Source organism: Leptinotarsa decemlineata, unplaced genomic scaffold (assembly GCF_025532065.1).
Source record: "Leptinotarsa decemlineata unplaced genomic scaffold, Ldec_3_MD MMD2_tig00001064_RagTag_RagTag, whole genome shotgun sequence".
Taxonomy (NCBI): domain Eukaryota; kingdom Metazoa; phylum Arthropoda; class Insecta; order Coleoptera; family Chrysomelidae; genus Leptinotarsa; species Leptinotarsa decemlineata.
This window is the reverse complement of record NW_027412558.1, coordinates 14860366-14885945: the sequence shown is the minus strand read 5'-3', so window position 1 is coordinate 14885945 and position 25580 is coordinate 14860366. Positions and strand designations below refer to the sequence as shown.

At 34.1% G+C, this 25580-nt stretch overlaps 1 protein-coding gene and 1 non-coding gene across 11 annotated transcripts in view; both read left to right on the top strand.

Annotated features, from left to right (window-relative positions):
• Window positions 1-25580, top strand: part of heph (polypyrimidine tract-binding protein 1 heph) — an 862450-nt gene that overhangs the window by 656340 nt on the left and 180530 nt on the right. The window lies entirely within an intron of this gene.
• On the top strand, window positions 3565-3637 carry TRNAR-ACG (transfer RNA arginine (anticodon ACG)). The gene has a single exon. It is a non-coding gene; the product is annotated as a tRNA-Arg (tRNA).

The window sequence follows — 25580 nt, the reverse complement described above, 5'->3', positions numbered from 1 at the left end:
TATATGCCATATACTAATTAGAAATAATAATTGTAATTCATTGGTGGAAGACGATAGGTAATTAAAAATCGCATGGAATAAATTTATGTCACAAAAACTATTACAATTGAAAGATGTATGCATGAAATACTGATTAGACGGATCACCCGTCATTTTGACCGGTATATCAAATAACGGTATGACGGAACATCCGTCATTTTGACTGATACATGAAACACTGATTAGACGGAACACCAGTCATTTTGACCGGTACATTTAACATTGCTTAGGCGGAACAACCGTCATTCTGACAGGCAAGGTTGTACAAAAATGTGACTTACCAAAAAACTGCTGACGGCAACAGATCCCCGATGTTTCAGGGGCAACGGTAGACGCCTGACTGAGGAACTCTGGAGAAGCCGGACAGCTGGCACGAACGAGTGCGCCTCCACCGGCGAACAATTGAACTAGAGCGGTCATAATGACCGGTATTCCGGGTAGAGGGTTAAGGTTGTTTTTTACTCCTATTGAGAGTTGAAATTGCTGAAAAACTTACCTACCTAATTGTAACTGGACATGAAAAATGAAACTGGAACCTTTAGCGTAGAATGAGTCCAAAACAATCGCTGCTTCTAAACACCAGAACTCAATGTAACATAATTTCAGTATTCCCGGAAAGTAATTGATTATGTTTTTTCTGAATGTATCATTAAATTTCTGAATTGCAGTAATCATATGTTATATAGTAGGTATGTCTTATCGGCATTGCCTTATTTATTCTGCGATACACATCCTGTAGTTCGTTCAAATTTATTACAATCACAATATTGAAATATCAGTAGTTCCTATTATAGTTATCAAGTTTCGTCGAACGTTAAAAGTACATAAATAACATTATCGTCCAACAATTGATTCGAAGTTTGCAAACTTATGGATAGAATACATTTATGTTCGTAAGTATAATTCATGTTTATAGAGACATATCTAATACTCGTATATGAAACAAAGTCTCAATGATTATGATGAAAAGTCTCATATTTTCTTTCTTTTTCTGCACTATGGTGCCACTAACAGACGTCGCGTCGACGAGATTATGTAACTTTCTTATTCAATTAAAACTTCTCATGATGAGAGATAGGTGAAAATAATAATATTAAGCAACAAAAAAAACCTAAAATGACATTACAGTTAAATAAAATGCAGTAAAATAGAACAATTCAACAAAAATTAAGAGATTCCAAGCCAAATTACTTCACGACATTTTGATTGTTAGTATCCATAATCGTCTCCGGGTGATGACTGTTTAATTGTTATTTTCAGATTTTTTTTTTCAAATTTTCTTTTCTATTGGTTCTTTCAGGGATTTCAAATCATTTTATATAATATTAGAGAATAGAAATCCGAACTAATGAAATTGGGCTTAACTAGTAGAATAGCAGTAGGTAGGTACATTATGAAAAAAATGAAAATCCAATATAATCTATACAAAGAACTTCAATTCAGAAGTCAAAATGATACGTCTTTATCAATACACCACCCAATTTAAGGTAAAATGTTAAAATCTGCCGAGAACTGTGTGGCATTAGGGTGGATGAAAATCAGAAACTAAAAAGTTGAAAATTAAATGAATAAAAATAAATATGTTGAACGGTTTCATTAAAAAAAGGATTATAATGATGTAGATACTATACTAAAAGCTAAACAATAATTAGGAAGGTCCTAGGTAGCAGTCATCACACCACTCTCCTCAGCAATGTACGGTATTACTACATTCATTATTAAGGAGAGTGGTGTGATGACTGCTACCTAGGACCTTAAGACTTATTTTTTTAGTTTTTAGTACATTATCTACATCATTATTATTGTTTTTCAATAAAACTGTTCAACATAACAATTCTTTTCAACTCATTTTTTGGAGAATCACTTACTTTAGATATTGTCGGGCTGTTCAGTGGCGCATTTGCTTTTTCAGCTGCAGGAAAACCCTGAAAAACCTGCAGCACCACATCATCTGAAGATCTTGATCTATCAATATCCTCTCTCTCATAAAACAAAATGTAGGGTGTCTCCAGAGGCTCCAATAAATTCAATACATCGCTTAGTGACACGACTATCGTCAAACTTAAACCAGTCCATTACGTCTTTGACCATATAAAGTAAAATTAGAAGTCATCTCCAAAATTGTAATAGCTTAGAGATCAGGGTGGAATACGTTTGTCTTAGCAGAGACTATTTTCAATTAACCTTCCGGCGAGTGCGCGGTCTACTTTCCTTTGAGCGGGCGCTTGTCGTAAATTTTACGTCATGATTTTTTTTTACTTAATCGATATTTTCTTGGCATAAGTGTTGTGAAAATGCGTTAAGGATATGAAAAATTATATACTACTATCGTATATCTATGAAAAAAATATAAATGTTTTTGATATTCGTGAATATAAACAATATAGCACTTCATAAATTTAAATATATGAACTTGAAAAATATTTAATCAGGCTATTGGTCAGAATCGGCATTATCATCCTTACAATTATTGCAAACCACCTCAACTGCAGAATGGTTCTTGCCCGTAAAGGACTGGCAATGACAACACTTCATTGGAGGCTTCCTTTTCTCTGGGGGATTCCTTTTCTCTTCTATTATCGGTTCAACACCCCAACCGTAATTTAATTTAAGGTACTTCACTTCGAGGTAAATGTCTGAGACTTGATCTATATGTCGATGATTTGGAAGAATGCATTTAGTTCATTTTCAATACCAACAGCTCGTTGAGTCAGTGCAGTGGGTACCGTAATTTTATTTATTGACTAACTTTTTCTGAAAATTCAGTATGTTGTCTTACGTCATTTGGTTGATTTATTCTTTCCAACTAAAAACTCTTCCATGGGTTCTTAATCTTCTTCAGATTCGTCTGAAGTGTATTTTTCTTTGGTAACTCTCTTGAGTTTGTTACTGGATTTCTTCTTCAGAAAACTCGAAATCACTCGAAGGAAAGTAAGTTTCATCATCTTGCTCTGGCTCATCGAATAAATCTTGAGCAATTTTTTGTGACTCAGTTTGTGTAAGGGGTTTACCAGCCATATTGGGACACAACAGATATAAAGGAAACCATATATGAAATAGATCAGAGAAAAAAGTGGTATATTTAAAAGACTTACACTTGAACGCGCTTGTTGTAAAATTTATATCCAACGAAAAAATTTCAAATATCAATGGTCAACGAAAACTCTCATGCACACGCAATATGTTGGTAGGTTGGGGAGACAATGATCCTCGACAATGATCCATCGAGCTCCCGATGGTGTTCCGACCCATTTGTCGGAAATTTCACGACAAAAATGGGTATTGGTGAACCTCATTTGAAGTATGAACTCTATCCCAAGTTTATAATTCAGGTTAAATGTTGTCGTTACTAATATTGGGCTCTAACTTTTAGGCATTTACCTGGCTTCGGAAACAGACGACGATATGTTCAAAGAAAACTACATGCAAGCTTTCTATTAATAAAAATCGGTTATTTCAATGTATCAACGAACATCTGGCACTGACTCCACGTCTGAAACTGTATATTTCTGCAAATAAATCAACGGTCCTGTGGCGCAACGGATAACGCGTCTGACTACGGATCAGAAGATTCCAGGTTCGAATCCTGGCAGGATCGGATGTTTTTTTGGTCTGTCTTTTTGTTTTAATTATGAATGAAATGTTGTCAACCAACCAAAATTTTTTCTTTTTTTATTGAATTGTTCGGTCTCTCAACTCGAGAATATTGGATCTCGAGTAGTAAGACCAAGAGAAAGACAAAAATATTAATAATATTATGTTAATGTTGTTTCGAAACGGTGTATTCTGGCTGTAGTACTTGTCCTGAACAGTGTAGTCATTTCAGTACTTTTATTATAAACTCAATACATTTGTATTCCGATTAATGTATCATTACTTTTTCACCATCTTGTTTATCAGATCAGTCTAACTAGCTCTCACGATATCACCATTTAATATGCACGATATATGTGTTAGTTTTAACACGAAATCATTTTTGTTCAAACCAAGAATGATTGTTACCATATATTTTCATGTCAGTTGTAACTTGGTCTCACTCTCACTGTCTCACTGTTTAAGTAGTAACTTCATAGAGTATTTAAATATTTCTCGTCAAAAGTAATTCATTCCGGAATGAACGATGACAATAATAACAATAGAGAATTGGCAAACAAAAACATCTCTAAATTTCTGCTAATTTACCGTTAGTAAACTATTTCTTGAGAGTAGTAACTTATATAACTGTAAATACTTTTTATTTTCCCAAATACTACCGTTTTAAAGTTGTAAACCAAACAATACTTGCAGCAATGAAACTAGTATAAAGTGCTTATATTCACTTGAAGCGTTTTTATCATCGCACACAAAAATAATTAAAAGCCATAAATCTGCTTTGTAAGAAATTTGTTTTAGTCTACTCTGAATTGAATTTAATTCGAGATTTGACTCATCGCGAACGTGATTTTAAAAAAGACAGCTGCATTGTAGGATTGAGAAGCAAAAACACGGGAAACGATGAGATCAGTGTTATCATTTTTTATTTGTCTTTTGTTTCCATAGCGACGACTGTATCCGATTTCAATTTTTTATGTGAAGCTTCATTAGTTTTAGCATTTGCAGGGTTTAACAAGTTACATTTCCGAGAGAACTTGCAAATTATCACAATCAGGATATGAACAGAACATGTTTATTTTTCGAAAAGACATATTTAATCATATGCGTTATATACATTTCATTACTCTCAGTATCAAAGTATATTTTTCCTCGAAGAATAATATATTACAATCAATTTTAATCGAACACACAATTCTTAAAAACAATTCTGAAATACTTCCCACTAGCTATTGCTTACGATATCGTTTACGTGTAGTACTGCTACTGGATCTTTAGAGATTATCTAAAAGCAATATGTTCTCATGTATTCCACTTCCTGTGATTTATAAGTGAATTGATCTCGAAACTATGAATGTAGTCATAGACAAATCAACTAATAGTTATTTTTATATTATTTTTTTGTCAACAAATGTTTGACGTTATTCGTCAAATTGATATAACTTTTTTATCTATTGATCGAATGGAATGAATCAAACGCTCAATTTGGGAAACGTTTAGCCGTTTTTGATATTACAGCTCGTACAAACGCAAATTTTAACAAAAATTTGAGTTCTATTGCATTAATTAGGACTCGTACTTATTATTTTTATTGTATTGATTTTGACCATCAACTTTGTTTTGAATGTTAAGTGAAGCTTATCATAAGACATTAACGAAAACCGCACCAAAATCGGTGGAACCAGTTTTGAGATTAGCGCTCAAAAACGCAGACAAACAAACAGACAGACAGGGATCAGTTAAACTTTTACTAAATGTATTGATTTATTATAATGTCATTATCTGTATGTCAGGACCGTGTTAGAAATCGCACGTTAAAAGGTAAGACCTCGTTAGTCCTTAGCTCGCGACAACTGGTTAACGAAAAATAGATTCAACAGACTTTTTTTAACAGATCATGTACGTTTCTGCATGTCACGTGGTGTTATAAATAGTGGTGTACAAATGTATCTCATTATTAATTTTGTTTGTTTCAGGTACGTAACTGATATGTGTCGTCTTTGTCTAGAATCTTCATCCAGTGGTGAGTCTTTTGAAATACATTTTTGTAGGTATATTTTATTGTTCATAAATTATACCAATAAATTGTTAAAAAGAATAAACCGGAATTGATAGCTGTAAACGCTTTGAGAATATTGAAAACGGATTTTTTGCGAAACGAGTAGTAGACAAAACATATACAAGAAAATAATTGACTATCTGAAGTAAATATTCCTGCATCTCACATTTATTAGACAATGCAATCGTTTTCCCTCATTGACCGATGGTCTTGGTATAACACAGATCTCAATTCTCGATCCCTTATTGTTTTTGTTGTTTTTCAATAAATTTGGGCACCACATCTGTTGATGTTCGGCAACAACGATATTGTTATGATGACAAAAACATGGTAAAAAAATGACGATTTTTGTGATCATTATTTTGGCTTTCACCACATTCTATGACATCTGAATAACATTTTTTGCAGTATAATAATTTCAAGGACATATAGGCTTCTTCCATGAAATTTTTAACATGATCAGTGGTGCCAAGCATCACCCCTAAGTTTTTAACTGTATGGACATGAGTGTAGTTGATATGACCTAGTTCTAACTGGAAATTGTCTTCTGCGATTGAAAATGCATCATCATTGTTTTATCAGGAATAATTTTCAAATATGTTGACAGGTAGTTGATCAAATCTAAATCAGCATTGATGAGATTTTGTGCCTCAGCTTCTTATCGATTTTAAAATACATATATGTCATCAGCTTAAGCCTGAATTTTACAATTCTTAATGGACGAGATAATGTCAGTAGTATACATGATGAATAATAAAGGTCCCACAATGGAACCCTGTGGTACTTTAGATAGAATATCAAGATATAAGGAGTGGTAACCATCAACAAAAACGTTTTGAGATCTACCCAGTAAATAAGGTCAGATGAGAAACATGGCAGCAATAAAAATATTCTATGTATAGCTAGAGTAGTAGAATTAGCGACACACACTGTCTTATTCTGACAGTCCGAGTCTCTGTATATGATGATTCAGACGACAGTGACGTGTGAGAAGGTCTGTTAGACATCGTAGTTCATTCCTACTGAATTTCAACAACTGTTTGGTTTCAAGCTTCGAAGGGTGAATGAACGCCAATCCTGAAATATTTTGCCAGGAGTCCATAAATCTTCTTACCATCCAGGCGTTCAATGTTTGTTTGGCAAAGCCTAAAGCGATGCCAATGACAGGTTCTGGTCCTATGAAGCTGCTTGCAGCACCTTCCATCGCATGGGAGTCAGCAGCCCCATTGCCCTCCAGGCCAATATGGCCAGGAATCCAGACCAGAGACAATTTGTTGTGTCTTCCTATTGACGAGAGTCGTTTGTGGCAATTTGCTTCCAATTTAGACGTTGCTCTTTTGGAGCCAAAAACTTCCAACGCCGTTTGATCGTTCGAGAATATTGTATTGACTTGTGTGTGAAGTTGGATTTTTCCAATCTCTCCGCACACAATTCATAGGTCTCATAAGTCCCTAGGCAGGTTGATATTTCTGTCCTGGGTGTGCGAATGAAAGCACCTGCACCAGAACCTGAAGGTGTTTTTGACCCATCTATGTTAATGGGTTATTAATCATTCTATTGTTTCTCGAGAAAAAATGCAATGTGATATATAATATAAATAACTGATTTCATTCCTTCCTCAGTTATTTATTGCCTACATTTGGTCCAAATATTTCGCCAAATTCATTAACGACTCCACACAACCCCGCAGGGCATCCTCCATCACTAATAATCAAATCCGTTCTGTTTCATTAGCAAAAAACAATTCGTTCAGAAAATATGTACGCCGTCGTGGTGTCCCCCCGGGCCATATTCAATACACATTCGGCCTGCGGGTCCGGCGGGTCCTCTGCATCAAATTTGATGAGTTTTTAATGGATATAAATTAGTCTGTGGAGCAAACGTTCCCGGTCAATGTGACAGCTTTATCGCGGTGCGGTCCTTTGTATCAACCGGAAAAAAGTACAGACGTTCGACTTTATATTGGGATGATGGTTATTTACTGATGACGAGTCGGGATTTTTGATAACACGTGTCTTCAACTACCTATCTGAAAGAAACCTTTGTACATGATCTGCACATTTTTGCAGAGTTCATTTTGGATTTTTTTTCTTTTTTTTTCGGTAATTCTTCTCATTTTTTGTTTGAAGAAGAAGAAAGCCATAATGCTTCTCTCCAAAAAAAAATGTGTTTTCTAAAAATTTTTTTTTTATAAAAAAATCTTATGGGTGAGTCCTCTCATCGTGACAAGAGTAGACTTGCGTCTTTCGGTGACATTCATCGAGATACAATGTTCCTGTAAAATGTTCATCATTATATTTCGCATAAAGGCATGTTGAAGTCGTTGCGAATAAAACTCTTGCTTCTAGTGTGAATTTTCATCAATTTGTTGTACTGTCGAAGAGTGCAACAAAATAAATTGTTATGCCTAAACTGATAACGATAATTTCTACTGTTAAGTATGATGGAAAGATCAAGTATTTTCTCTATTTTAGTTATTGTGTGTTTTTTTCCAACATAAACTGTAGTTTTTTTATAAAATTCAGATCACGAATCCGTTTTTTTTAATTCTGTAATTCTTGTAACTTTCCTTTCTCCTGATTTTCATCTGTTCCATCATCATCAGTTCTGAGTTGATATTTTTTGTTGAAAAAGATAATAATTTTCTGTTACTACGTCTTAGTAAAATGTATGTTTTTGTGGTACTTATGAACCTATTTACTTCTGGTGAACCATAAATCCGATTTTTTTTTAATAAATCATTCAATGTATTATTATGTCTGAAATTATTCAACTCTGTTAAAATGTATTGTTAACAACAAGAGCGAGGTCTCAGCAACGATTGACTGGTGAGCACTTGTACTAGGTGGCTTTTATTGGTTCCCGTTGTTGATTGGTGTGCTACTAGTGGAATGTCGATGGAATCACACGATCTGCTACTGCTAGGTTATGTTCAGCTATTGCGGTTTTCTCCGATTAGATAAGGCGGCAGCTATATTCTTATATCCTGGTGTTGATGTTACGTTTGGTAGTTCCGATGTAATTTGTGCCACAGGAACAGGAAACCCCGGAAATGCCGGTGGATAACAGATGCTCTTTTTGGTCCTTGGACTACCTAATAGTGTTGATCAGTTGGATTGTAAATGAATATTTCATTAATAACAATACAGAGGGACAGAAGAAAAAGTTGTTCTGATTAGAACCAGTGCGGACCAATCAGAAGTTAGCCTTCTTATGGATACCCAGCCTCCACCACTCCTCATTACTATAAAAACGAGTTAACACAGAGCTTCACTGTCAATCGTGTTACGGGTTATGTTAGTTCCAGAGGTTAAGGAGATAAAAATAAGAAAAAGGATACAGTTTTTTATTTCTACTCACTGAACTTTATTATTCAACTTCTATTTTTTACAAAATGTGTATGTTCAGAGCAGGGATAAGCTGATATTTCCATGCCTAAAACAGAAAGATCTATTAACTACGATTGTTATAACCATTTTTCGTTCAATACATATCAAAGACAAATCCAGCGAGGTCGATAGTACGGGTAGGATACGTCAGGTATGTTGATTTGCTTTTGAGTAGATAGCTAAAAAAATTACCGTTTACTTATTGTTTTCATCATTCAGGGAACTCATAACAAAATAACATAACCTCATTTCTGCTTGTCATTTGAAGGTTTATTTGAACTATCAGGTCAATTCATTATAAATATCAGGGTTCCCAACCTAAAATATAAAGAACGACACTAATGAAAAAAATTGAAAACAAGCGGGTTTTTTTTGTTGAATTGAAACACAGGAGAGTTGAGGAGAATGATCGTTTTTTCAGTACTCTAAAATGATTGAAAAGACGTGTGTCGCTTGTTTGCGGATTTTTCATTGAAACTCTGTAATTATTGCGGAAAAGTTAGTCAAAGGAAGGTCCTCTTACTATTTCAAAAAGATTTGTTCCCGAATTACACAAGTTTGCTAAATTCACATTGAATAATTACTACTCAAGACCATCCATCATCGAGGTAGGTTTTGTCATCCTTGACATGTATTACATTCAAATTTAGGTGAACTCGATCAAACTTTTCATGTATATGTTCTTTCTAGGATCTTTTTTTTGTATTTGCTATTTTACGTTACGTGGGCTACTTTACGTCACTTTGCCTTTGCGTAACGGTTCAGTTCACCTTGGTTTTACTTAACATTAAAGATAAGGGTCGAATATTTAGTTGAAGATAGCCCAGGGTAGTATTCATCACCCAAGCCTGGATCATTGGTTGGAAAATAAGTTCATCCGGGAGCGCAATCTCTATCCAATTTTGGACATTCAGTCGAAGTGATTACGTAGTGAGTATTTTGGATGCTTCGTTCGAACGCCTAGGCCTACCCTTCTACGCTATCACTCTCCATAAGGCAACATTCTCCTACGAAGCTGTACCCAGGGTGAAAAACACAATAATCATCACAAGTGAGTTGTATCGTTATTGATACTGTACTTGGCTAAAACTAAAGTTTTTTTTTCTACCACATATATCTTGCCTACTACATATGTCTTGTGCTCCTATTATATACTTACTTTTGTGAACTTTTGGGATCGATACCTTAAGGGATCGATATAGTTATACCTTACTTGGTATAACTATATCGTTTACCCCTGGCTATTTATTTGAATAACGTTGAAATAGAGAGCTAGAGCTCGATTTATTTTGTTGTCCTATTTTCACCCCGAGTTTTTCTCATTAGAAATTATTCAGCTCCCTGCAATCACTCATCATAGTGTTCGAATCTTAATCTACTGACTCCTTGAGAGGTTTTCTTCGAGTAGTTATCTACCTTATATCCTCTATTACATATTTTCCAGAAATTGGAAGTGTAATGGAAGATATGGAAAGAAGGAAAGAGTACGAGTAACAATCGTTGCCGACACTTGAAAACTCTACCTTGTCCCTGTGGATTGAATGTGCCTTCCGCACAAATAGACGATATATTTGGTTCTACCTTAATTCATTTCATTTGAAATATTCTTGACCTTGTACAGGCGTTGATACCGATCAGCCGAGCTAGAATTGTTTACAGATCCTCTAATAATAATCATGCGAATGTAGTTATCTTCCTTTTAAATCAAGTTATAATTAAATTCGTAATTAGAGATGTTAAACAGGTCTTAAAGGATGTTCAAGTTCGTTTACCTTTCCGTTTACTTTATAGAGCGTTGCATCAGTCGTGCCATTATACAGAGTTTTCTCACAAAAGGGATCGCGACGGGCGGGGCAAAAGAGTTTATGCAAATACGTTTTTCATCAAGACGGGACAAATAGCGATGTTTCTCTGAGTGTCTTTTGTATGGATTTGAGATTATTCTTTTCATTATTCGTTTTGTTTAAAAAATCGGAGGCGACAGTTTCAATGAAGTGAAATCTTAGGTGCGCAAGATATCTATTGCAGTCTTTTGGGTAATATGATTTTTCAATTATTTTCAAAACTAAGTATTTTATTTGTTTGAATGTGTTTGACAGTATTTTTGAGTTAATGTTACGGATTCGAACTTTCATTGTCTGAAAAATGTTGATAGATTTGAAAACAAGGAATAGAAAACTTCAACTTCAAGTGCATTTTGATAGATTCTGGGACAGAAATATTCGGTTGAAAGAAATAAATAATATGTAATAATGAGAAGAAATAAACGATGAATATAAAATGTTGAAGTTTATGAATAATTTGGAAGGAAAATTACTACTGTGGATCGCTAATGTCGTGAAGAAATTTTATTTGAAATCAATTTTGTCTATTCCTGAGTGTGAAATTCAGTTTTAAATGGGATTTTTCTATGACCACTGAAAATTAGTATCAATTATTTTACTGTTTCTTGTTCAATTGGTCAAAATAATAATAATCATCAAATAATAATCATTGTTGCTTGCTAGCGAAACATGTTGTGATATATTTTTCAAATAAAGTTTGTGAAGATCAAATCGTGAGGTGTAGTTTTTGAAATTACTATGGATCTTCACCAAGTAACGGCCGAATCAATCAGAAAAATAATAATCAAATTCCTAATTTCATAGTTGTATTTCGATTTCTTCAAATAGGTTAGTTATTGAACTGATGGTTGATTTTGAAATATACCGTTTCTAACAGAAAATATAAACAAAAACGTGGACAAGGAAACGTAAAAATGAGTTTACCTCTCTAGAATTTTGTAATGTGGTGAAAAAATTCATATTTTTCAAAAGTTCACTTGAAAACAAAATGAAAATGATAAGAATCTCGAATAGCTTCATGTTGAAAAGCTAGTGAAAGCTTTTTGAAGTAGTGGTTAGTTAGAACTCTGGGCTAGTGTGCCGGTAGTTCCGGGTTCAATCTCAGATCAAGTCATACCTTTCACAGTTTTTTCTTCACTCAAATTTCAAATTATTTGAGAATGAATAAAATAGGATATATTTATTTAAAATATTCGTTATCAGCCATAGAAAAAGCATAGTATTCTATTCTACAAAAATAGCCATTACTCGCTTGAATGTATAAATTAAAAATGGGATGACATACCCTATTTGGAATCAATCTTTGGCATACTAAAACCAAAGTAACAAGAATATTCAACATTGCAAAATATTTCGGAAATATATAGAAAGTAGGTATGTGATCTAAAATCATAGAAGTTATAAAGAATTTGTTTTTCCATCATTTACTAATCTAGCAGATGTATATAATAAATTAGTTTGACTTGATTAGACATGTTTTTATGGTGTGATTGAGTTTATATGAATTTGGTTTTTTTTAATGTATTCATATGCGTATTTAATTGTTCATTGGATACATATTTCAGATGTACATCAGGTTCTATTCTATTGAATAGTACTAATGTTCCCTCAAATTTATCATTTTCAATTGACTGAAGTCTAGCTATTGATCTGAAATCGATTTATTTGATATTTGAACAAACTTTAAACTTTTTGTATCCGGTTGAGACACACTCTGTACATCAGACAAATGATAAGAACTCAAATTTTTCAGAATGCCTGAAAGGCTATTCATGGAAAATGATATAATGCAAGTGATTAGTAATTTGCATTGGTCCAACTTGCTGCAAGCGTGTTTAGTAGATTGAAAATTGTTTTGCGAATTAAATATTAAAATTTCAACCAACGAATGCATTATTCAAATTTGATTTTGAATATAGACTGAATTGACTGATTCCAAATGATAATTTTGAAATGGCTGATGCATTCGCATTTCCATCATGCGAATAATTAACCGACAAAAAAAATTGAATATAAAAGAGTTGATTATTTGATAGAACTATACTGTGAATAATTTTAATTGATACTGAAATCTCACATCTGACTCCAATAAAAAGAGTATCGGTTAACTGATTCGTGGAAATCAACAACAACATTATTAATCTATCTATTATATTATGATTGTGAAAGTTTGTGAGAATGGGTGTATGTATGTTTGTGGCTCTTTCACGCCTAAACGACTGAACTGATTTAGATAAAACTCTACATAAATATAGCTTGTACATCAGAAGTACATATAGAGTACAATTTACGAAGGTTTTGTGTGATTTTGGTCATAATATAACAATAAGTATTAAGTTAGTCGGAAAAATTCTTGCTCTCTGAGAGCTATCTTGGCGTGCACTGCCTGTACCTTTGGAGTTACATGCATGACTTTTTCCTTTCCGTTTGTGAATGAAAGTAACTCCTACGCACCATCCAGACATCTTTGTGAAGAGTTTATTTTAAACTATATTGCATTTTTCTTTCTTTTGGAAGGTCAACACAATTTTTGGAAGTGGAGTTTTTATCGTTTTTAATAATTTACTTGAACAATCATTCATTTTGTAAGCAATATTATCGTGAGTTCTTCAAAGTAGGTCAATGTTCTCTCATGATTACCCTTGTTTGAATAGAATTGTTTCATAGCTTGTCCCGGAGTTTTTTATGATTGAATGGAGTCATTAATTTCTACCTCGTAACTTCTGTTGACAACAATTTGTTTAATGATATTAATTTCTTTTTAAAAATTGCTTTGTGAAAGTATAATAAGTAGTATGTGAAACATACTATTCAAGGCTGCTGCTTTTCGCTGAGGATATCTTGAAGAATTTTTTATAGTTTCTACCAAAGCAACTTCAAGTATTTAAGGAGATGACATCATATACCTAGGTTAATCTATAAATCGCGCTCTGAAGATGACACAGTGTGTCGAAACAGCTGTTGACATTGAATGTTAGTCTTGTGTAAATTGTGAAGTATTATTTTCACCCTACCCATTCGATATCTCGAAAAATTATGTATCATAATGCCCGTATAAGATGGTTTTTAGATCCACAACTGAACAAATACATGTCTTTCATTTTGAGTGAACTGCTTGATTAACCAACTCAGGAAAGAAAATAGAGCGATATATAATAATTTTCTTGAAGATGCCAGAAGTAATTCCAAAAATATTGATAATTTCCCTAGGAACAAGAACATGAAATGATTTTAAGAACTACACCTCACGATTTGATCTCCACAAAGTTTATTTGAAAAAATATAATCACAACATGTTTCGCTAGCACAGTAGCTTTCTCAAGTGTATGAATACTTCAAATTGTTCTTACATTAATATTTATATACTACAGGTAACCATAATTGAGACTACCTTCAAAAAATTACCTGAACCTCTACCTAAGGTACCTGTTGAATTATGATTACCTAAAGTATATTACCTCACATCTACATCAATAATAATTCTTTCTCGGATTTTAAAAAAACAATTGCTTCTAAAGGATTCAGTTTCAAACCTGTATTTTCTATGTGCAAAATTTCGAACTCTTTGTTAAAGATATGATTTTCTTCTAGAAGATGATTTAAATATGTTTAATTTATTTTCTTATTTACATAGCTCGTATGATGTTTCTGGATTCGATTCCAAAATGTTCTGCCAGTTTGACCAATATATACCTTAGGGCACGTTCCACACTTTAATTTATATACACCTGATTTCTCGAATTTAGATGTCTTGTCTTTATTATTTTTAACTAACTTTCCCAACGTATTACTTGTTCTATATGCAATTTTAATATCTCGTTTCCTCAAAAATGAAGCCACTTTTTCCGCTGGTTGTTCAAAAAACGTTAAAGCTCTATAATTTTGATTATCTACCTTATCAATAGGAAAAACGTCTCGAATCGCTTTTGCGTAGACTTTTTTGGCAAGTATTTTGTTAATTAATTCGGCTTTAAACCCATTGTTAACCGCAATTGAAATTATCTATTGAAAGAGGAACATTGACTAATCTGTGAATCATGCTATTATAAGCTGCTACTTTGTGTTGATAAGGATGGGTAGAATCGTAATGTATAGTAATATCCGTATAGGACGGTTTGTGAAAAATTGAAAAATCATGTTTGTTGTTCCTTCTACTAATTGTTAAGTCCAAGAAATTGAGTTGTCTGCTTCTATTTCAATAGTGAATTTAATGTTTTCATGAATTTTGTTAATATCCCTATGAAAGGTATCTAATTGTCTCTTAGTACCTGGAAAACATACCAAAACGTCATCCACATATCTATGCCAATACAAGAAATGCTCAATCAAAGGATGTTTAAAGATCGACTTCTCTAGATTATCCATGAAAATTTCTGCAAGTAAGGGGCTTAATGGATTTCCCATAACTAAACCTTTTGAGGAAGCATAATTATTGTTGTTGAACTGTCAAGTAACGGTCGAATCAATCAGAAAAAAAAACATGAAATGACTTGAGTTTAAAATCTGTTTTTCCGTTAATCAACAGTTTGAACAATAACATTCTCGATATGCACTGTAGAGAAAAAAACTAGAAAAATTCTACGTGTTACTGTTCCTTGACTCTTTTCGTAGCGTTTCTCTTTTGTCTGACTTGAGATTATATCCTTTCTTGTTACAGTTGCCTCCTTGAAGAAAACAAACTCCTGAGTTTTCTCACCATAACGTAGTTACTGTTATCCAAAGCTAAAATTTCTTCATCAAGATGTGGAAATTGGTGTTTCACCTTTTATGCATTTCTCACAAAACTTGCCAGAGCGGATGTCCAACTAAATGCATCAGTGTTGATGAGTCACAATCAAAAATTATTCGAGACTAATATTTCTCCGAATTTCTCGTAATGTTTAATGAATTTTATGATGTTATTAAAACCTCTTAACCATCATAGCATATCCACACTCGTCTCGAGTTTAATTGTTGAACATGGTACAATTAATTTTATTTTCTTGGGGCACCAGAGTTATTCGTCTTATTAAAGGAAACGACCGTATCTTGTTCATCCTCGAGTAATCACAGCAGTCTAGAAATTCCACTTCGACGGGCTGCCAGGTCAGGATCTAAATGGATTGTGAAACAATTACAAAATAATTACATATTTGAGGAATACAAAAGGTATAAAAAACAAAATCGCAATATATAATATGTTTTTTTTGTCAGGATTATAATAAACAGAACCAAATGAACACAGTTGCTGTTGATTCGTTTCGATTTATGATATAAGCGCTCACAAATAAGTGAACAGAATCACATAGATCAAATTTTCCAAAAATTATTATTGCTTTTTCTATAAGTAGAACAACCAACAAATATTTTTATTATTATTAACACCGACACGTATTATCGCTTCACTACAAAAATTAGATATCAATGGTACTAGTTGTCGCATTTTTAAAATGATCAGTTAATCAATGAACTTATTAACATACAGGCACTTACAAAGAAAATAGATTTATTTCATCAGAATTCCTTTACGGTCCAAAGAATGAACGAATGTGGAAACAATCACAATAAATATAAAAGTGTGATTGAAAAAATTAATCACATAAAAACAAATGACAAGATGTTCAGTTTAATCGGTTCAATAACCTTGTAGATTGGGTACAGCTGTTGCCTTTTTGACATTATACTTATTTTGGCACGTTAGGGAAAAATGATGAGAGTAAATTTTTACGATGCGCCCGCACACCGTCACATAAAACCGACACCCTGAAGTTAGCTTCTTCTTCTTCAATTTATATGGTCGTTGCTTCTAACTTGTCTTGAAATCTTTTGATTTTTAATTTTTATTTCTTGCTAGTTGTTCAATTTTCAATTATGCTCGTATTTTATTTATTTGTAATTTCTTTTTTTTTGCTTAATATAATTGTTATTTTTTTTAGCTATTTTTTAAATTTTATTGATTCTTCTGGGGATTTCAAATTATTTTATATAATATCAGACAATGGAAGTCCGATCTAATGAAATTCAGCATGAAACATTGTCAACCGCCTTCAAACCTGAATTATCTACCCTCCGAGATATAGGATAGCAAATCATTCATGTATACATAACAGGAAAAATAGTGGGCCCAAAAATGCTCCTTGTGGCGTCCCAAGGCATCAGATCTGTTTGATGAAGTAAGATGTTAATCCTCAGCTTAAATATGCTTAGACTTTCTATGTTTGCCGATCAAAGGGGGACGACAGCTGATTAACAGGAAAACCCGTTTGAAATACATACATTTTAAAACCAAATGTTTGTTTTCAAACCCGTTGAAAGTTTCAACAGTATTGCCAGGCGGTTTGACGTGGGTGATTTGTTCACTCTCTCGAATTGACTGCCGTGTTGGTATTCGAGCCCTAGTCTGAACGATCGATTTTCACTTGCTATCGTTCAGAATATTTTCATTCAGATTTTAAACCTACGAGTTTTTTCATATATTTTGTCATTCTGCAATTTCAGCAACTATTTTGTTGTACATTTTTGTTTATAGTAATTGTTTATTCCAATTATTCATGCGTGTACTTTGGAAAACTCATCCTTCTGCGTGTATTCATAATTGTTGCAACAAAGCTTAAAAATCAATTTCTATCAAAAAAACTATTATTTTCCTAGACTCTCTTAGCTTGACGATAATATTTACATTATAATAGTTTTTCACTTCAGTTTTTGAATAATGAACGAATCTTCGATTAAAACTATATACAATTAACTCCCTGCATCGATCTAATTTTCCATCAAATGGAATATTCCATAAATAATTAATGCATGCTTTTCGATGACCATCAGAGAAACCATGGCCAACGCATTAGTATATTGAGTTCCACAAAAGCCTTTCAATAATGCTGAATCCATTTGGCCGAGAAACTTTTCCTCACAAAAGGCATGTCTTGCATTGTAACAGAACATTTCTCTTCCTGTGATCTTTCAGATATATTATTCGAAGAGATATAATAGATGTGTAATTTGATAATAGGTACGGCTTTGTCGGATTTTACAGCAGAATTCGCGAGTTTCAAAAGGATTCGGAATAGTCATGTAACGGAAATAATAGGATTATAGTTTGATAAGTTTCCATTGGATTACTATACTTATATACACTGAAAGGATGTGTTCTTAACAATAAACTCATTTTTATTATGAAAATTTCGTTTTATAATTTTTTTACGTCTATACGCTGTCTGTTGAAAAAATAAGGTGAATTTTAATTTTTATCAAAACATTTATTCATTCATCAATTTCTATTTATTCCCCGCCAAAGTAGTCCCCCTCAGATATAATACACTTGAGCTAGTGTTTTATCTAATCCTCTCTCAGCGATTCGGTTTTTATATCCTCAATCATCGCAAAACGCCGTCCTTGCATGGGTCTACACAATCTTGGAAATAGGAAAAAGTCACATGGAGCCAAATCGGGTCAATATGGTGGCTTAGGCATGATTATGGTGTTGTTTTTGGCCAAAAAATTATGAACAAGCAATAGCGAGTGCAATATCGAGATGCCAAAGCCATGAACTGTTTTTTCACAATACTGCTCGCAAGCGAGCAATATTGTGTATTGTGCTCGCTTGCGAGAAGCAATACGAAGTATTGCTTCTCGCAAGCGACGCATGACTACAAGATAATATTCCTTATTGACAATACGACCATGTCGCAAGAACTTCTGGTGCTCCACGCCACGGTAATCGAAGAAGATAGTTTATTTATTTATTTCGAAACAAACAGGCAGAGCCTAGTTATATGTTTCTTATCACCTAAAAAGGAAACCAAGTGAGCGGATATAACGCAGTAGTGAACTAGTGAACTATAGGGGTACCTACGTTCACACTCGTCAGCAGAATCAGGAATTGATAACCTCTCTTAGGTTAGATTTGAGTTTTGAATATGATACCTCGAAGATACCAAACCTAATGATATTTGCGTATTTATTATACATTGAGCAAATTCTGTCAGTGAAAGATTTATGTTGATTGACATGAAAAGTAGTTTGTCGCAGACGAATACCTGGCAGTGGAACATAAAAACAGATTTGACTGGTGAGAAAAATGCTACATGGCCATTCAAATTTTTTCTCTGTTTTCCAGTAATTCTATGTGAAATTCATCTCTGATCGGTCCATACGATATGAAACATGGCGAATGTCCGTATTTTTTAAAATACAAATATTTCAAAAATTTATTTTGTAATGTTTCTAGAATCTGCTGTGATTTTTTTTGGTTTGATTCCCATATAACACTTGCATATTCTAGTTTACTTCGAATAATTGTATTAATCAAATATTTTATACTGTTTATGTTTTTGAGTTCGTAAGTGGTATGTTTTAAAACACCTAGTCTTTTATTAGCGTCATTAGTAATATTTTGAATATGCTGGTTGAATTTCACGGCACTTTGGAAAAGTACCCCGAGGTGACGTATTTCTTGAACTCTTTCTAAAACTGTATTCTGCATTATATAAACAGAGTGATGTGGAATCTTATTTCGGCTGAACGTCATAACTTTGCATTTAGAAATGGTTAAAGGTAATTTATTATCCCTGGACCAATTAGATATTTTATCTTTGTTTTTGGAGTTCTAAATACTCATTTAGGTATGTAATGTTTCCAAGCATTTTGAAATCGTCAGCATATAGCAAACAGTCCTATGATATTTTTTCGGGAGCTCATTTATGAAAATTAAATAGAGCAATGGGCCTAGGTTCGATCCTTGGGGTACTCCCGACCCTGCCAGAAATATTCCAGATTTTTCTCCTCCATAGATGACGTGCTGTATTTTTTTTAATTTGGGACGAAAAAAGTTATTAGACACAGTCTACTTGAGTTTTTTTTCCCATATATTCAGATAATTTTGTCGTGAAACAAATTTGTTTCAACCGATTTATTTTTTGTGAAACCATGCTGGTGAACCGAGATATAACTCTGAAAATGAGAATATACCTTTTCATGAATAATGAATTCAAAAATTTTGGCAATGGAGTTCAGAACTGCTATCGAACGATAGTTGTTAATTTTGTTTTTTTCTCCATTTTTATAAATTGGGGTGATCCTAGCCTCCTTAAATTTTTCTGTAAATTTACCATTCTTCAAAGATTTATTGAATATTACTAGTAAAGGATATGTCAGGGAGTCTTTACAAGCCTTGAATGTATAACATGGGATATTATCTGGTCCGGATGACCTTTTTGGTTTTACTTTCCGAAAAGCTTGCTCTAAGTCATGTAAGGTAATATTGTCGAAATGTATGTTTTTGTGGCCTCATCTAGCCAGTTTTCAGAAATTTTTTGTATATCATTTAAATGGTATGTAGAATTATTTTCAACAAAAATAGTCCGCAAATTCTTGTGAGATAATTTTCTTGTCACTTACTCTTTGGTTATTGTTGGTGAACGAAACCTTAACATTTGATCCAACTTGGCGTGCTTTTTTGATCTTCTCTCTCCAGTGCTCTTCCATGATTGAACTTTGCTTTCGATGACATAACCATATACGCATGATTCGTCATCAGTTATGACGCTTTTAAGCAAATCTGGATCGCCGTTGTCGTCATTCAATAAATCCTGGGCGATGCGACGATTTCATTGCTCAAAATGCAGCAATTTTGGAACGAACTCCACTGCCACACGCTTCATGCATAAGTCAATCCATATGCCGATATCCTCAGCAACTTCTCTTACGGTGATTCAACGATTCTCCATAAGGATTTTCTGCACTTTGTCAACACTTCCATCGGTTGTTGATGTCTGGGGCGGCTAGGGCATTGTCAATCACAACTTCTCGACCTTCTGTGAAAAGCTTGTACCGCTTGTAAACATTTTTCTGACTCAGAGTACAATCATCATATGCCGCTGTCAACATTTTGAGTGTTTTTGAGAACGAAATTTCATTTTGTACACAAAATGTGTTACAAATTCTTCGATCCATTTTTTTCGATAGCAGAAAACACGCAAAACACTTCTAACTCTCACCAACAAAATAAACATGCTAAACAGTTGAAACACTAGTTGGTATACTAGTCTCGAATATATGTTCGAGTGTACCAACTAGTGTACCAACGTAACAAAATTTAAAAAAATTATCGAATATAGCCCGCAAAATTTGAACATTCACCTTATTTTTTTAACAGTACACGTATCACCACAGTGCTATCCTTCTTATAAAGCTACATACTGAGATAACCAGAACAATTGACCAGTGGAGAACATGACAAATTTTTGGGAAGGCAGGCTAATTCCGAAGGGCTCTGATTATCATATAAATCCAAATAGAATATGTATTATTTGCAGTCACAATTCTTCCGAAACAATACAACATAATCTTGAATTCCCAATTTCACGGGATATAAAACCTCCCAACTCTGCATATCATAAAGAGTCCAAATCTAATAATCTACTAACTGAAAAATATACGCCTTCGATTTCAAAAAATATTAAAATTGAAATTGCATCTTTTCTCGCCTCATTGTGTTTTCATATTTATCGAAGAGAAAAATACACGCTTTAAAATACACAGGGAGGGACAATACCTAACTTTCATAATTTATTCGATTTCAACTCTGTTAAAATGTCTCCAACTTGCAACTTGATCTACCGATTTTTCCGTTACTAGAGTTCAAGTACTAAGGCTGTGGGCACGAAAATAGCAACGGCCTAGAGATGGCGACTGCGGGGCGGCGCGGGGCGATGACAAGTATATTGCGTGTTGAAACGCCACCGCTCGTTTCGTGTGCGTCACTTATACCGTCGATGTTGTTGTATGCATCGCCATCGTCTCGCCATCACTGAGCCGTCGCCATTTTCGTGCCCGCAGTCAAAAAGCTGAGATTTCAATCCAACGTGCGATAAATAATCGCGAATTTATAAATATGAAAGAAATTAACTAACTGATGATTTGTTATGTACTTCAATGGAAAATATAATCAAAATTAACTTTTTTATTCTTTCACAATAATAACACTCTTATAAATTACACGTTTGAAAAAGAAACATCCAAGTATGAGATGATATTATGGCATAACGAAAAAGTGTTTCGTCAAATAATAAAAATAACCATTCTTCAGTCTCACAGTGCTCGAAAGGTTTGATGATTTTTTGAATAATTTGTCGCCAAATTTACAATCAGATTTTTTGAGTCAAACTTGTGCTTATCATTTCTACAGTCCGCATCAATAACGGTAAAAATAAATTATTATCGTTGAAATCATGATAAACATTTAATTTTAAAGTTTGTCAGAGCATCATATGTGGAATATGTAAATTCCAAACGAACAAAATATTGAAAGCAAGTGTTTCTTTTTTGCCACTTAACGATTCAACGTATTCTACGAAACTTTTATAATTTAGTTGGCACTCAGTCAACTCGACAAACTTCAAATGCTTCACAGCATTTTCTGATATAGACCTACGAAACCGTAGTACATAGTACTCCAAGTTTAACTTCACCATATATCAACCAAATTTACCCTATTTAATTCAGCTGGGTTTTGCATTTAGCGGATAATTTAATTTCCTTTGCTCAATTTAAACATTCCTGATTAAATGATCTGGCCTTCAACTGATGATAACCAGAAGACAAAATATCCGTAGTACGTTTGATATCTTTATTTCGGTTGTTAAAGAAAACATAAATGTTCGAGACAATTAAGAAAGAATGGATATTCGATAGACATGAACACAACCAAAATTGAAGAGTGAAATTTCACAGCCGGAGATAATTGTGTCAATGCTGTTTTTCGGGTTTATTGGCCATGATCCGCGGGTTTTAGTACTTGACATATTATATACGGCTGTGGTAGATATGATCAGAGAGAAAAGTGCTCATTGAATGAATGTTTTGTTTTCCATTTAAAGCATTTCGGTATCTCCATTGGTGTATATAGCCACTCTGATGTACAAAATAAAAAATATAAGTTAATATTTGGATGTAGACTTGATATAACAATCGTCAGTTTCTGAAGCAGAAATTTGACTATATTGATATTTTTATGTTAGGTTAGGTTAGGTCCAAAGTGAGTGGGTTTATTCAATCTCCACCGCAACCCGCAAAGGTTTATTGTGCCTCACACCTATTCACACTCGACCAAATAAACCCAACTTCTTAACGAAACTGATTAGTTTGTATGGTAAGTGGTCTTTCGGGTCAGATGGTAAGAGTATGGCTCTGCCAAGCTTTGAAAACTTGATTCGGTCCCCAGCGGGGCAGGCACAAAGTATGTGCTGTGCTGTTTCATCATTTTCCAAACAGAGGCGACACACACTGTCTCCCGAGAATCTATATTCCGACAGTGACCTGTGAGAAGGCCTGTTGGATATCGTGGTTCATCCCTACTATAGTCCAACAACTGTTTGGTATCAAGCTTCGAAGGGTGAATAAACGCCTTGGAGTGAGCCAATACCGGAAGATTCTGCCAGAAGCCTATACATCTTTTTGCCATCCAGGTGTTCAATATTTGTTTGGCAAAGCCTAAAGCGATGCCAATGACAGGTTCTAGTCCGATGAAGCTGCTTGCAGCACCCTCCTTTGCAAGAGAGTCAGCAACCTCATTGCCTTCCAGGCCAGTATGGCCAGGAATCCAGACCAGAGACAATCTGTTAAGTCTTCCTATCGGGGAGAGTCGTTTTTGGCAATTTGCTACAAATTTAGATGTTGCTCAGTAGGAGCTTCCAACGCCGCTTGACTGTCCGAGAATATTTTTATGTTACTGAAATACAAATACACCAATTACTGAACACGAAAGACAACCCTCAGAGGTGAAATCTTGTGCGAGCTAAGAATTAACGAGATATTACCGCTTATAGTGCGATTTCAATACTAGATATAATAATTTGAAGTACACACTTCGAATGCTGCTTCAGAAGTTTCGAAAAATTGACCTATTGTGGAAAATTGCTCTGCAAAATCTGCCTTGGACAAGGGGCATATAATAGAAAATGAGCTAGCTTAGTTACAAATTGTGAAAAGAAGATACAGACTTTATTATCATATAAACTTTTGTTTCCAACTGATAAATCACAAATCAAACAAAAATGAGAAATGATCATGAACTCGATAATCATAGGTGAAAAGATTTATTCAGGTAGAACAAATTTTTCTGTATCAGTTGAGGCAAGATGTCCATTCATCTATGCGATTTATGTTCTTCTTAAATGTTTTCATCATGATCTTCTACTATGTTATAATACGGATTTTGAATTTCAATTATGTTTACGAAACTGAGAAAAAATCGGTGACAGCAAATACCAGAACTTTTCCTCGTTTTGCTTCCAAAGTGTTTTCATTGTTTATTTTTTGTTTTGTTCCGCAAATTCTGTTATAACCACAATCTCAATGTCAGAAGTGTGTCAGTGCATTGTCAATAGAAATTTTTTGATAAAACTAGTAACGAATGTGATTCTGATTCATTCACAAGGAAATTCACTAGGTATCCGAAAGATCATTAATTTTCGACATAGGGTGTCATATTATATTTTCTTTTAATTTTCATTGTGTTGTAGATGTAATGAAAGAGATACACCCACCACGATGTTCAAAAAGCGAGGTTGAACACAGAATTCTTCGAGTCCATTTTTTGATAAAAATCGTTGTTTTTCGTGTACCGAGAAACATATGGTTCGACTTCAAATTTTAGGTGTGGCGCACTTTTTCAATACTTAACAAACATTATACGTATACGATGGTCGACTGATAATCTTCAAATGAAGATATCTGATATGAAAATACTTTTATTGTCCCGCTAACCAGATAATTTTTGTCTAATTTCACAAACCTTATTAATATTTTCGAGATAGCAATAGCGGGATCAGATAAAAAAACGGTCTGTGTAGAAAATAACATTTTTTTTCGAAAAATAACCTGTAAGGCGACTTCCGAGCAGTTTTTTCCAGCCCGGTTTCCGAGCGGAAATTGCTGAGTAAAAATCGTTACAGTGTGTACCTGACAGTGTCCACGATTTCCTGGCAGTCCGGATTTCTGACTGGAGGCGAAATACCCCCTTGTCGTCCTCTAGTATCGTTCGCGCCTTCAAAGCAACCGCTTTGCTGTGATATTTTACCATCATAGTTGTATTCCTTTGCGCTTTGGAAGCAGAAGGCGCTCTTGCTGGAAGACGCTACAAAAGGAGGTACGTCGTGCACCGAAAGAGGGACCAGGAAGAAAGGTTTTCTGTTACCACCTACCACCCTCCATACCTTATCTCTTTCCAGTTTGTTAGCAAAACCGGGGTAGCTTTTGTCTCACAAACAATTAAAGTTTCCACTTATATTCTCGAATCGCTACTGTATAACCGCTTGGAAGTAGCCAACTTTATCGGGTCCCATTCGTTTACCTGGGTACTCCCTCAACTTGGTCGCCCTTGAACGACTAGTTGGATGTAAGGAATCGCCACTGATAAAATCGTAAAATCTGTCAAGTTCCATTTAAATGCAGGGGTTGGCATGAAAAGAAAAAAACGCGCTGGAAAAAGCCGCTCGGAAATCGCGAAGTATGTCACCCGCCTAAGGATAAATATTCTGCAAAATACGGCATTATAAGATTGTCAGTTAAAATTGAACTTGAAGGAAAAACAATTATAGTTTTTTGTATCAAAAAAGTACCATTCTTAAGATTCAAAATTGAAACGATTCATTTTCAGTTCACGAAATTTACGATTTC